Source organism: Schistocerca nitens, chromosome 4 (assembly GCF_023898315.1).
Source record: "Schistocerca nitens isolate TAMUIC-IGC-003100 chromosome 4, iqSchNite1.1, whole genome shotgun sequence".
Taxonomy (NCBI): Eukaryota; Metazoa; Arthropoda; class Insecta; order Orthoptera; family Acrididae; genus Schistocerca; species Schistocerca nitens.
In genome coordinates this window covers 859,138,096-859,152,483 of record NC_064617.1, presented here as the reverse complement: position 1 = coordinate 859,152,483, position 14,388 = coordinate 859,138,096, and positions in this window count along the sequence as shown.

Genomic DNA, 14,388 nt, shown 5'->3' with positions numbered 1-14,388 from the left:
AGGAAACCTAATGGCACTTTCCGTGAAACGTTCGCGCTTTACTAAGTACGCCTTGACTTGTATGCTCCCCGTGCAGAGAACTAGGACTGCAACTGTAGAAGGAATCCCACACTTCACTCTCTCCCCCCCCCCCCCCCTTACTGTGTAGGTCCATCTAAACTCCGCTCCAGAAAAAAATGCTTCCAAGTATTAATGACATCACGGCATATTCTGAGAAATGACATTAAATTGTAATGTAATAGCTGCTTACCAAAGAGTCGGTGCTCATGCACGCACCACCGCCGCAGTCGTCCCAGAAATCTATCCGTGTCAGCTGAGTACCAAATAGGATCGCATGTAAAATATAAATGTCATCCAGTCTGTGGTGTCGTCCGAAGGACAAAGTCCAATGTCGAAGTTTATAATTCACCACGGAACGACAAGTAAAGACAGTTCTCGAGTGGAAATCGATAACGAGCTAAGTGCCCTTTTTTTTAGTTAGTTAGACCGGAAAACAAAGCTAAGTGCCGTTACCAACAACCTGAAGAGCGGGCTAAGCGCTACGATCATTTCTAGAAGTACATATAAGGCACGAAAGATAGCATGAGCGATATGTACCAGCGCTCTTGTTAGGCTAAGGTGGGCGAGCTGGACAAAGCTTTGTAACTGTTAGCAGCGTGTGACAAAGGTTTTGCCCACACTGACAATCGTAAGAGGCCCGAAGAATGTCAAGTACCTAAGTACCTAAAGATCTTATAAAACTTATGGAGAATGTAACACATAACAGTCTATTTGTGGTTCCTACGCTCACAGCCTGAGAACTTCTTTGTTTCAAAAGAGCAGGAGATACACATATTAACACAATGTAGTTGGATTCAAGAGGAAAAAGGTTTCACGTGGTATGGTCAAGATGAGAACAAAAGGAGCACCTGTAAGAAAGGGATTACCACTGACGTAATAAAGAACTTCCTTTTACCGTCACAGCTATGCAAAAACAACTCAGCTCGAAACGAAAAGGATCTGCAACCGAGGCTGCCATATTTGAAAGTAGCTAATAGAACATCTTTCGAACAGTTAATCAATTGAAATTGCTTTGTGCTCTATAAAATTAAGAGAATTGAAAATAATTTAATCGCAGGGTAGTGTATCTGTAAAATTTTTATCATTAACAAAACTAATAAATCCTTGAGATTTATTTCATTGGCATTTACCTTGCTTTTACCGAAACCTGTATGGCATTTAGCACCTTCTGCGCCTTTCAGAATAAAATATTTATTTTCATTTATCGAAGGAAGGAAACTTAAAATTGCAGTAGTTGTGTGACTCTTACTGTAGTCAATAAATAAAAAATATTGTTGAGATTTTTCCAATAAAATATTTTTGCCAAAAAAAAAACTGAATACAGTGGAACGTCGCTTAACGAGAACCTGCCATAACGCGCAATACGCATAACGAGCAAAAGAAATTGTAAAAACATGACTCGCTTAACGAGCGATGTTGAGCATAAAGAATGACGACGATTTAGTGTGACGTCACCAGCCGATCGCGGGCGGCTGGGGGAACGTTCAACAACATGAACAGCTATCATTGTCGGCAGTGGTATATGAACAATGTCTTTAGCATGCACTGTAGTCTGGGTTTAGCGCTCTTTCTGCTACCATCTTAGTGCAGCTTGTGATCACACATTTTTCTAAACTTGTGTTCACTCAATGTTTTTTTGTTTGCAAATTTTTAATAACCTTCGTAGAAATCTCCCCAAAGATAAAGATGCAGGAAGACGACCAAAAGAGAAAGAAAATTATCTTAGAAATGAAACGTAAAATCACTGAAAAAAGCGAACGTACTGTGAGTGTTGCTGATTTAGCAAGCACATACAATCGGTCTACATTAACTATTTGCACTATCCTCAAGAACAAGGGCAAGAGTAAGAATATAGGTGCTTCAAAGGGAGTGACAAGAGTATCTAAACAACAGTTTCGTATTCTGGACGATGTCGAAAGGTGGCTCCTTATGTGGATAAATGAAAAGCAATTGGAAAAAGGAAATTTGTGGTAAGGTCTTACGGGACCAACCTACTGAGGTCATCGATCCCTAAGCTTACACACTGCTTAATCTAACTTAAGCTAATTTACGCTAAGGACAACACACGCACACATGCAGGAGGGAGGACTCGAACCTCCGACGGCGGGACCCGAGGGCACAGTGACAAGACGCCCAATACCGCGCGGCGAAAAGTAATTGCAAGGCGACACTATTATCAAGAACATCATTTGTGAGAAGGTGAGAATGATTTTCTCCGACCTCGTTAAGAAGACGCCAGGATTATCAAGGGCCGAAGAAGTGTTTAAGGGTAGCCGTGGGTGGTTCGAGAAGTTTAAGAGAAGAACCGGCACCCACTGCGTTGTGAGGCACGGCGAAGCAGCCAGATCCCACACAAAGGCAGCGAAGAACTTCATCAGCAACTTCAAGATGCTAGTAGGTTCTGAGGGTTATCTGCCACAGTAGGTCTTTAATTGTGACGAGATGGGCCTGTTCTGAAAAAAGGTGCCGAAGTGCACCTTTATAGCAGCAGAGGAGAACGCATTGCCCGGTCACAATCCGATGAAAGACGGTCTCACACTGCTATTCTCTGCCAATACAAGTGTCGATTTGAAAATTAAACCGCTGCTTGTTTACCATTCAGAAACTCCACGAGCCTTCAAGAAGCGTAAAGTTCAGATGAGCACGTTAAATGTGATGTGGAGGTCCAACAACAAGGCTTGGGTGACAAGTGATCTTCTTTGTGATTGGATCAATGAAGTGCTTGGTTCTTCGGTGAAAAAGTATTTGACTCAGATGAATCTGCCAGTCCCTGACTTGTTTGTTATGGAAAACGCGCCCATTCTCGACGCCTACAAGACCACCTCCCTGAAGTATTTCAGTTGATCAAGAACCAGTTTCAGTCTCCCAACACCAGCCCGTTACTTCAACGTATGAACCAGCAGATAATTTCTAACTTTAAGAAGCTCTATACTAAAGCACTCTTCGAGCACTGCTTTGAGCTGACTGTCGCTACCAATGTCACTCTCAGAGAGTTTTGGAAATATCACTTAAACATACACTCCTGGAAATGGAAAAAAGAACACATTGACACCGGTGTGTCAGACCCACCATACTTGCTCCGGACACTGCGAGAGGGCTGTACAAGCAATGATCACACGCACGGCACAGCGGACACACCAGGAACCGCGGTGTTGGCCGTCGAATGGCGCTAGCTGCGCAGCATTTGTGCACCGCCGCCGTCAGTGTCAGCCAGTTTGCCGTGGCATACGGAGCTCCATCGCAGTCTTTAACACTGGTAGCATGCCGCGACAGCGTGGACGTGAACCGTATGTGCAGTTGACGGACTTTGAGCGAGGGCGTATAGTGGGCATGCGGGAGGCCGGGTGGACGTACCGCCGAATTGCTCAACACGTGGGGCGTGAGGTCTCCACAGTACATCGATGTTGTCGCCAGTGGTCGGCGGAAGGTGCACGTGCCCGTCGACCTGGGACCGGACCGCAGCGACGCACGGATGCACGCCAAGACCGTAGGATCCTACGCAGTGCCGTAGGGGACCGCACCGCCACTGCCCAGCAAATTAGGGACACTGTTGCTCCTGGGGTATCGGCGAGGACCATTCGCAACCGTCTCCATGAAGCTGGGCTACGGTCCCGCACACCGTTAGGCCGTCTTCCGCTCACGCCCCAACATCGTGCAGCCCGCCTCCAGTGGTGTCGCGACAGGCGTGAATGGAGGGACGAATGGAGACGTGTCGTCTTCAGCGATGAGAGTCGCTTCTGCCTTGGTGCCAATGATGGTCGTATGCGTGTTTGGCGCCGTGCAGGTGAGCGCCACAATCAGGACTGCATACGACCGAGGCACACAGGGCCAACACCCGGCATCATGGTGTGGGGAGCGATCTCCTACACTGGCCGTACACCACTGGTGATCGTCGAGGGGACACTGAATAGTGCACGGTACATCCAAACCGTCATCGAACCCATTGTTCTACCATTCCTAGACCGGCAAGGGAACTTGCTGTTCCAACAGGACAATGCACGTCCGCATGTATCCCGTGCCACCCAACGTGCTCTAGAAGGTGTAAGTCAACTACCCTGGCCAGCAAGATCTCCGGATCTGTCCCCCATTGAGCATGTTTGGGACTGGATGAAGCGTCGTCTCACGCGGTCTGCACGTCCAGCACGAACGCTGGTCCAACTGAGGCGCCAGGTGGAAATGGCATGGCAAGCCGTTCCACAGGACTACATCCAGCATCTCTACGATCGTCTCCATGGGAGAATAGCAGCCTGCATTGCTGCGAAAGGTGGATATACACTGTACTAGTGCCGACATTGTGCATGCTCTGTTGCCTGTGTCTATGTGTCTGTGGTTCTGTCAGTGTGATCATGTGATGTATCTGACCCCAGAAATGTGTCAATAAAGTTTCCCCTTCCTGGGACAATGAATTCACGGTGTTCTTATTTCAATTTCCAGGATTGTAGTTGCCTGCGTCAAGATGATCAAAAAGGCGTGGGAAGAAGTTACCAAGAGAACTCTCACTTCTGCTTGGAAGAAGCTTTGGCCGGAGCGCATTGTCGCATGTGACTTTGAGGCATTTGAGTCAGTACGTGTGGAGCCTGTAGTCAGTGAGATTGTGTCCAAGAGCATGGGACTAGAAGTGGGTAACTAAGATATCGATGAGTTTGTGGAAGATCACAGCCAAGAAATTAACACCGAAGAGCTTACACAGTTGCACTGTGTTTTACAGCAGTAAGTTGTGGAGAAGAGTTCTTCAGATGAGGAGGAGCAGGCGGTAACAGCAAAGCAACAATCTTCTTGCGCAATAAGAGTATTGCTGCGAGCACTGAATAGGTTGCATCTTACATTGAAAACCATCACCCGAATAAAACAGTGGCTACAAGCGCTACAAATTTACTTGACGATGATGCTGTGTCGCATTTTCGACAAATGTTGAAACGTCGGCAGAAGCAAATGGGTATAGACAGCTTCCCAGTAAAAATGAATTAGTTATGTGTCGTGAATCATAAATACATTATACTGAATGTATAATTTTTTCAATAAATGGCCCGAATAAGATAAAACTTTTAGTACTTTATCTGCATGGAATGCATTATCGTATTTAGATTAATTTATATAGAATAAACTATTTCGCTTAACGAGTGTTTCTTACTACGAATAAGATTCTGGAACTAATTGTGCTCGCTATGCGAGGTTCCACTGTAACTCGGAATTAGTCTTTTGGCACTTACCGCGTTATCGATTTCCACTCTACATTGCTACTGTCTGACGCAGAATCAAATGGGAGACGGTTTAAATGGTTCAAATGGCTCTAAGAACCATGGGACTTAACATCTGAGGTCATGAGTCCCCTAGACTTAGAACTACTTAAACCTAACTAACCTAAGGACGTCACACACATCCCTGCCCGAGGCAGGATTCGCACATGCGACCGTAGCAGCAGCGCGGTTCTGGACTGAAGCGCCTAGAACCGCTAGGCCACAGCGGTCGGCAAATGGGAGACGTTAGCGTAGGCTCTCTCACAAGAGGTACGAGACGCTACCGCTGCTGGATGCGTACAAACGTCAGACCACAGTGCCGCTCACTCTACTCTGTATTCGTCGCTTACGATAACAGCATCGTCTTAAATCAGATGCAGCAGTGCGAGATGCATTATAATTATAAGTCAGAAAAGTGTATCAACGTTATACTCGATTGTGCATTGAAGTAAGACTATCATTCTGTATACTACAAAGTGTAAAATGTTTTGTTACAGCGACAATAATAAATACCTGTAATATATATATATATATATATATATATATATATATATATATATATATATATATATATATATCAAACCCTCCAAACCGACGTTTCACGTAACTCACATGCAACGAAAATCTGTAACGCAACCATCTGTATATGGCGTTATAATTAATTTAACAACATCAACTCAAAAATTCTATGTCTCTGTACTAGTGTAAAAGGCATTACAGTTGCGTAAATGAATATATGATCCTTACCAAACATAGGACATCATCGTCAAATGTTACGATATACACTCCTGGAAATGGAAAAAAGAACACATTGACACCGGTGTGTCAGACCCACCATACTTGCTCCGGACACTGCGAGAGGGCTGTACAAGCAATGATCACACGCACGGCACAGCGGACACACCAGGAACCGCGGTGTTGGCCGTCGAATGGCGCTAGCTGCGCAGCATTTGTGCACCGCCGCCGTCAGTGTCAGCCAGTTTGCCGTGGCATACGGAGCTCCATCGCAGTCTTTAACACTGATAGCATGCCGCGACAGCGTGGACGTGAACCGTATGTGCAGTTGACGGACTTTGAGCGAGGGCGTATAGTGGGCATGCGGGAGGCCGGGTGGACGTACCGCCGAATTGCTCAACACGTGGGGCGTGAGGTCTCCACAGTACATCGATGTTGTCGCCAGTGGTCGGCGGAAGGTGCACGTGCCCGTCGACCTGGGACCGGACCGCAGCGACGCACGGATGCACGCCAAGACCGTAGGATCCTACGCAGTGCCGTAGGGGACCGCACCGCCACTTCCCAGCAAATTAGGGACACTGTTGCTCCTGGGGTATCGGCGAGGACCATTCGCAACCGTCTCCATGAAGCTGGGCTACGGTCCCGCACACCGTTAGGCCGTCTTCCGCTCACGCCCCAACATCGTGCAGCCCGCCTCCAGTGGTGTCGCGACAGGCGTGAATGGAGGGACGAATGGAGACGTGTCGTCTTCAGCGATGAGAGTCGCTTCTGCCTTGGTGCCAATGATGGTCGTATGCGTGTTTGGCGCCGTGCAGGTGAGCGCCACAATCAGGACTGCATACGACCGAGGCACACAGGGCCAACACCCGGCATCATGGTGTGGGGAGCGATCTCCTACACTGGCCGTACACCACTGGTGATCGTCGAGGGGACACTGAATAGTGCACGGTACATCCAAACCGTCATCGAACCCATCGTTCTACCATTCCTAGACCGGCAAGGGAACTTGCTGTTCCAACAGGACAATGCACGTCCGCATGTATCCCGTGCCACCCAACGTGCCCTAGAAGGTGTAAGTCAACTACCCTGGCCAGCAAGATCTCCGGATCTGTCCCCCATTGAGCATGTTTGGGACTGGATGAAGCGTCGTCTCACGCGGTCTGCACGTCCAGCACGAACACTGGTCCAACTGATGCGCCAGGTGGAAATGGCATGGCAAGCCGTTCCACAGGACTACATCCAGCATCTCTACGATCGTCTCCATGGGAGAATAGCAGCCTGCATTGCTGCGAAAGGTGGATATACTCTGTACTAGTGCCGACATTGTGCATGCTCTGTTGCCTGTGATTATGTGCCTGTGGTTCTGTCAGTGTGATCATGTGATGTATCTGACCCCAGGAATGTGTCAATAAAGTTTCCCCTTCCTGGGACAATGAATTCACGGTGTTCTTATTTCAATTTCCAGGAGTGTATCATAGCATCTTTGATACTCATATGTTTGTAAGCTCTTTGTATGTATCAAAACAGGTGGTGCGTGGTACAAATCTTCTCAGTGGCAAATCTAAAGTGTTCAGTGAGAACAACTTTCGTGTGCAACAATAAGAATGCAGAATGCAACATTTGTTGGACGAATGTTATGAAAACAAACACTCCAAACCATCTCTGTATGGCGTGTTTATAATTATGTATTATTTATATTTTAGGACAATTAATCTGTAAAAAACACACCACATGTCATAAAAGCGTGTAAACCGTCTGAAGATGAATCACAACGATTCGAGACCGGTAACGGTACCCTTTGAATAAAGGAACTGAAAGTTAATTTGCAGCTGGTTGCTGTCCTAACACCATTAACATTTGTCTTCAAACTGTGGTGTCACTGCCAGACACCACACTTGCTAGGTGGTAGCTTAAATCGGCCGCGGCCCATTAGTACATGTCGGACCCGCGTGTCGCCACTGTGTGATCGTAGACCGAGCGCCACCACACGGCAGGTCTCGAGAGACTGACTAGCACTCGCCCCGGTTGTACGACGACGTTGCTAGCGACTACACAAACGAAGCCTTTTCTCTCATTTGCCGAGAGACAGTTAGAATAGCCTTCAGCTAAGTCCATGGCTACGACCTAGTAAGGCGCCAATTGTAACAGTGCATGTATCTTACGAGTCTCATTTGTATAGTCAAGAGAGATGTATCACAAGGAGTGATTAAAAGTTAAGTATATTCCAAAGCTACGTATTTTCTTTATAGCAGTCATAACGTATCCTGTTCCAGACTTGACGCCAGTCGGCGTGTGTGTACGCGTGCCTTTCGGCTTCCTTCTCAGTGTGGCGTAGCTAGCTTGTTACGCCACAACACAAACAACAGCCACGGTCTCGATCATGTCATCATCTGACAAAATTGCATATGTGAACAAGGACTGTTTAAGCATTCTACCTCAAAGACTTTTATTAACGTGAACTACTCATTCTATATGTATGTTCTAGTATGTGCTTGGCCTCCACTAGAAGTAAATCAGGAAGTGCAACAACGCCACTGTACAGTCCATTAAAAATACTCCAGCTTCTCATCTAGACCTACCTTACACAACATCTTACTACAGTCCTTAAATGTTGTGTGTGGCGCTTTCGTGGTCGCAGATAGGTGTTCTGAAGAATTTCGCTTCTACGATATTATTTACTAGGCATTGGCGGCAGGAAGGGCTTCCGGCCACCCCTTAACCTTAACATGCCACATCCGCTTAACCATGGCCGACCCTGCGTCACTGCGGGACAAGGCTCAGACAAAGAAAGAAAGAAAGAAATTATTTACGAGGCATTGGCATCATATTACAGATCATTGTACCTCCAGTCGGAATTCTGCGTCGCAGGCAGCGGGCCATTAGTAGGCAGTTAATCGGCTTTTTTCTTTTTTTTTTTAAATAGCGTATTTCCCGTCGCATATAGGAGCTCGGTTCCGAGATGGTTGAGGTATAACTGACTTGGTGGGCATGCAGGTTTGCATATGAAACCTCGGGAAAGTCTCCGGCGAACGAGAGAACATTTTGGAGCGATCAGCGACAGCTCGCAGTGGGCTACGGCAGTGCGAGCGCCGAGCCGCCTGCCGACCGGGAGTTGAGGCCGCAGCAGCCGGTAGCATCGCAGGGCGCCGGTCGCACTACGCACTCGCGCCACCGAGAGAGTCTGCATCCACAGCGGATCGACAACGCAGCACACCTCACCGCAACGTAGCACGCTGCAGTCTACAACTGTGTCTATTTTCAGCTTTCTTGCCAGCCCAGCAATGGATCGCGAGATTAAAAAATCACCGAGCGGTTGCGGATCTACAGGTAGGCGGAGTGAGCCTGTGAGTCCAAAACGACACGACAGTCCAAAAAGGATGATGAAGTAGAACATTTGCGTGTAGCAACTGGGTGTTAGCCTGTGAACCAACGGAGGGATGTAAAAGCAGGTGAAGTTGCAATAAGTTATCTAATAAGAATGATGAAACAAATGAGTGAAAATAAACACAATTCAATGGGGAAATTAGATGATAAAATGGGTGACGTGAAAACAGAATTAAAAGATGAAATTGGAGGCATCGACAGTAACTCTGGGGAATTTACAGAAAAATTTTGGGAGGTAGAGAGAAACCTGCTTTCAATGAGTGAGACAGTGGAGGCTGATTTCCGGGACGAAACAGAACCAGGAAGGCATATGTGTAAAAGAGGGAAGAAGACAAGGCATGCTCAGATTGAGTAGAATAGAAGGATTGTGACTTGAAATGGTGAAACTAAAAACTTATTGAGGGATGAATTGGCAGGCATTGCAGGCAACCTAAAGGCCCAGATTACTAATGAAATTCAAATGGTAACCTGTGCAATCAATAATTCAGAGTTGCAGAGTGCTTCTGGGTATGTAGAACGGCCAGTGATGCAGACACTCGATGGAAAAACATTTTATGGTGAGGGAAAGTATAATCCAATCGATTTCCTTGCAGCATGTAAAGACTGTTTTATTCATGTGATGGCTGGTGTAAATAAAATTAAGATAGTTAAGACATTACCGGTTGATTCTGTTCACACTTTGGCAGATGAGATTACCCATAAATTTATTACTTATTATGCATTTGAACAATTATTTTTAAACAGATACTGGAGGTAGGCGAAGCAATCTGGATTGCAGCGTGAGTTTGTGAATGGGCCAATGTACAAGGGAGGTAGACAAAGTGTAAGTATGAAGGAATTTTATCAGGAAGAAATGAGGAAACTCGTACATTTAGATAGACCACTGGGGGTACTAACTGAAATTTCCAAATTGATAAGGAGGTTACTAGAAAATTTACAGCAGGAATTAGAGCATTGTCCTGTGATTCAATTGAGAATGATTCAGATTTTATTGAAGGGATGTATCAGGCCTTGCGTTACAGGTCAAAGTTTGGAGGTAACAGACAAAGTAGCAATGAAAGAAATTTTCGGTATAATAGGAGTGACAGAAATTGAGGAACAATCAACAAGAACAGCATAGAAATAGCAATCTGAATGAAGATTTAATAATGGAAGTTGAAAGTAGTGGGGTGCATGGGGAAATGATTACGGGACTGATCAGAATCCTGTGCAGGACAACAGAGTATGGATCGTTGAGTTGGCTAATAGAGGACAGCAGCGACAAAATTTGAAAACTAGATTTTGTTCCAAACGGGGTCCACTTTGGGACAAGGCACGCTGTAAGATATGGGACCAAGAGATGAAAAAATAATTATAGGTAAACTCAAAGGAGGTAATTTAATAATAACAGAAGCAAGGGAACAAGGGAAGATAGAGTGTGGAATTATAATTATAGGCGAAGTGACAGGGGATTTTTCAATTATAATAAAAACAGAGAAATAAAGGAAGAAAAACTGTGTGGTATGGAAGCAGTCCTGGGTGAGAGGAGATTGTGAGGAGGCTGGTTTAAGCAACAAGATAGAGGAGAAATGCTTATGGAAAACAAGGAATCATGGGGAAGAAATAAATGTTGTGGTATGTTTAATAGAAATAATTGCAGTACTGGTGGTGTTGAAGAAGATAGCACTTCCACGGCATGTATACTTCACAACGGATCTAAATGAGCTGTGGAGCATAATCAACTAAATGTGTGCTGCTGTGAGATGAATAAAGGTGTAAGTTGTAACGCTGGTGACAATAAATCAGTTTTAGTGGGAGACAGTGATAACTGTGTGCAGGCAGTGAGCCTTGAATCTAGTGGTTTAACTGAAAAAAAAAGAAAAGAAAAACTTAGAACACATTTAGAGAGTGGAACACAGAAAAATTTTCGCTTCAGGAGAACTTTAAAGTTATTGTGTGATCAGGTGCTATTTGAAGAGGGGATTTATGAATTTCAGTTGAGTACCGCGAAATCTTTTAACATTACAGCTAGCAGTAAGTCGTGCACTTCAGAATATTTCATCTTTGAACATCAAGTTTACTTGCTAGCAGTCCGATTGTGTGTTTGGAAATATCTGCCCTATCAAACTCTACTTTGAAATGAGTGATGTTTACGCGAGAGAGTGGGCGAAGTCATCTATGGCCTCAAAACAGATTACCATATAGACAGTTATTAACAAATATTATTTTTTGAAAGATTTCTTGAAGCCTTCAGCTGCCGTTCTCTTTATTTCCTGTATGATTGTACAATTTCGGCCTTAAGGCCATTTTCAAGTATCAGTACAGGAAATAAAGAGAATGGCAGCTGAGGGCTTCAAGAAATCTTTCAAAAAATTCATCGCTACTGCGGACCCTAACGCATTGAAAATCATACAAATATTATTGTGTAAACAATCAGTAAGCTAATAAATATCGTTTGTTAAAAAAAATATAAACCACAGTGAGTCGTGTTAGGGATTCTTCACCGTAGTAGTAGTTGCCTGCATATATCTGTGTGATTATTTTCAAGGTAGATGCGACAAATGTGTTTCGCTGGCCCGCTAGATATTGAACGTTGCCACATTTAAAGTCCACCTGCGCATCTTTGGGTCCTAAGAAATGCGCTTCATCAACCTATGTTTTATTTTAATTTGTGCATAGGTACGTGGGATCTCTTATCGTCCTACAACTCAATAGCAACAGAAACTGTTGTCTTTCTTATTCACCTTTTTGGCAGCACAGTTAATATACTGAAAATAGGTCGCAGTTAACCAGCTGTTTATAAAAACAAAAGAAGATTTTACGTCCACATTTGCGTAGAAGAAATAGCATTTTACATGTTCATTCTGTAGTACCATATTTTAAAAGCTTCCATTCTCTCCTTTCTTGAACTATTTATCATTCATATTTCACATACGTACAAAATTACGCTCCCGGCCTCCTAATAATTAAATCTAAATTCCATGTTAAGAAATTTCTCTTTTTCAGGAAAGGTTTTATAGCTATCGCCAGTCTGCATTTTATATACTCTCGAATTCAGCCACCATTATTAGTTACTCTGTTGCACAAATAACAAAACTTATGAACTACTTGTTATGTCTCCAATCCTAAGCTAATTTCTCTGCATCGCCCGACTTGAGTCAGCAACATTGTATTTCCCTTGGTTCGCTTTTGATGATGTTCGTTTTATAACCTCTTTTCAAGAGACTATTCATTACATTCAACTGCTCTTCTAAGTCCTTTCCCGTCCCTGAGAGAATTACAACGTCATCGGCAAAGTTCAAAAGCTTTTATTTCTTCACCCTGATGTCCGCCTGCTTAGCTGTGTGGTAACGTGTTCGTCTCCCATGCAAGCAGGCCCTGGTTCGATTCCTGGCCGGGTTAGAGATTTTCTCCGCTCGGGGACCGGATGCTGTGTTGTCCTCATCATCATTTCGTCCTAATCACCGGCGCTCAAGTCGCCCAATGTGGCGTCGACTGAAGTAAAACTTGCACTTGGCGGCCTAACTTGGGGCCTCCTGGCCAACAATTCTCTCTGAATTTTGAAAATCCTTTCAAATTTCACCTTGGTTTCCTTAACCGCCGATCAGTGCGCAGACTGCATAACACTAGGAATAAGTAATAAGCGTGTCTCACTCCCTTCCCAACTACTACTTCCCTATCATGTCCTTCGCCTCTTATAACTGTAGTCCGGCTTCTGTATAAGTTGTAAATAATCTTTCACTCCGCGTATTTTATACGCTGTACCTTCAAAATTTCGAACAGTGCATTCCAGTAAACATTGTCAAAAGTTCCTCTAAATCCAAAAGTGCTATAAACATAGGTTTACCTTACTTAAATCAAACTAAAGTAAGTCGTGGGGTCAGTAACGTCCCTCATGTTCCTACGCTTTTCCGGAACCTAAATTTATCTTCCTCAAGGTCGTTCCCTACAGTTTATCTATTCTTCTGCATATAATTCTGGTCAGTATTTTGCAGCTATTACTTAATAAATTGATAGTTCGGTAATATTCAAACCTGTCAGCACCTGCTGTTATTGGAATTGGAATTATTGCATTCTTCTTGAAGTCTGAGGGCATTTCGCCTGTTTCATGAATCCAGCAGACCAAATGAGATAGTTTTGTCATATCTGGATCGCCAAGGATCTTGATACTTCTGAAGAAATGTCATCTGATACAGTGGCCTTGTTCCCAATTACGTCTTTCAGTGTTCTGGCAAATTGTTCTCGCAGTATCATATCTCGTATCTGAATTTTATTAGTTTCCTCTCCCCTTTGTATTATACTGTCTTCAAGTCAATTTTCCTTGAATAACCATTCAGTTTTTCCTTCTTTTCCTAGTACTTTCTTAACGTATGAGATCCCGATATTCATAAAGCTCTGCTGTTTTTTTCATGGTATCTTTAATTTTTAGGTAGGTGGCATCTACCTTTCCCCTAGGCATACGTGCTTCTACAGCAGTGGTTACTAACCTGGAGGTAATTACCCTCTGAGGGGTAAAATGAAATTTTCTGAGGGGTAAAAACTAAACGTTTTGATTCTATTTCAATCAAGAAACTAAATTATTTTCAAAAGATCATTACTGTTATCACAATTTTGTAAGACTCTAATATTGATTATATAAGTTATCAACGATTACTTTTTCTCAGTTAGTAGCATTAATCCGGTGGAGGTTACAGGTTCCTCACATAGTCCACCCTCTACACACATATGTAGTGTTCCAGTGCAGTGGTGATGATAAAAGTGAGACCTATACGTAACATATACTAAATACCTCAAGAAAATGTTTTCCCCAAGCTGTAAATAATACCTGCGGTCGTCCAGAAATTGCTTCATTGCTTGCTTCGAAGCAGATAAATGAATTAACTGATACCACGACACAGCATTGAATACATACGGCTGTACACATTATTATTATTAGATTGGTTAGACACAAAGCATTAACAGCCTGGAACCGTCCAATTTCTGCCATTTCAGA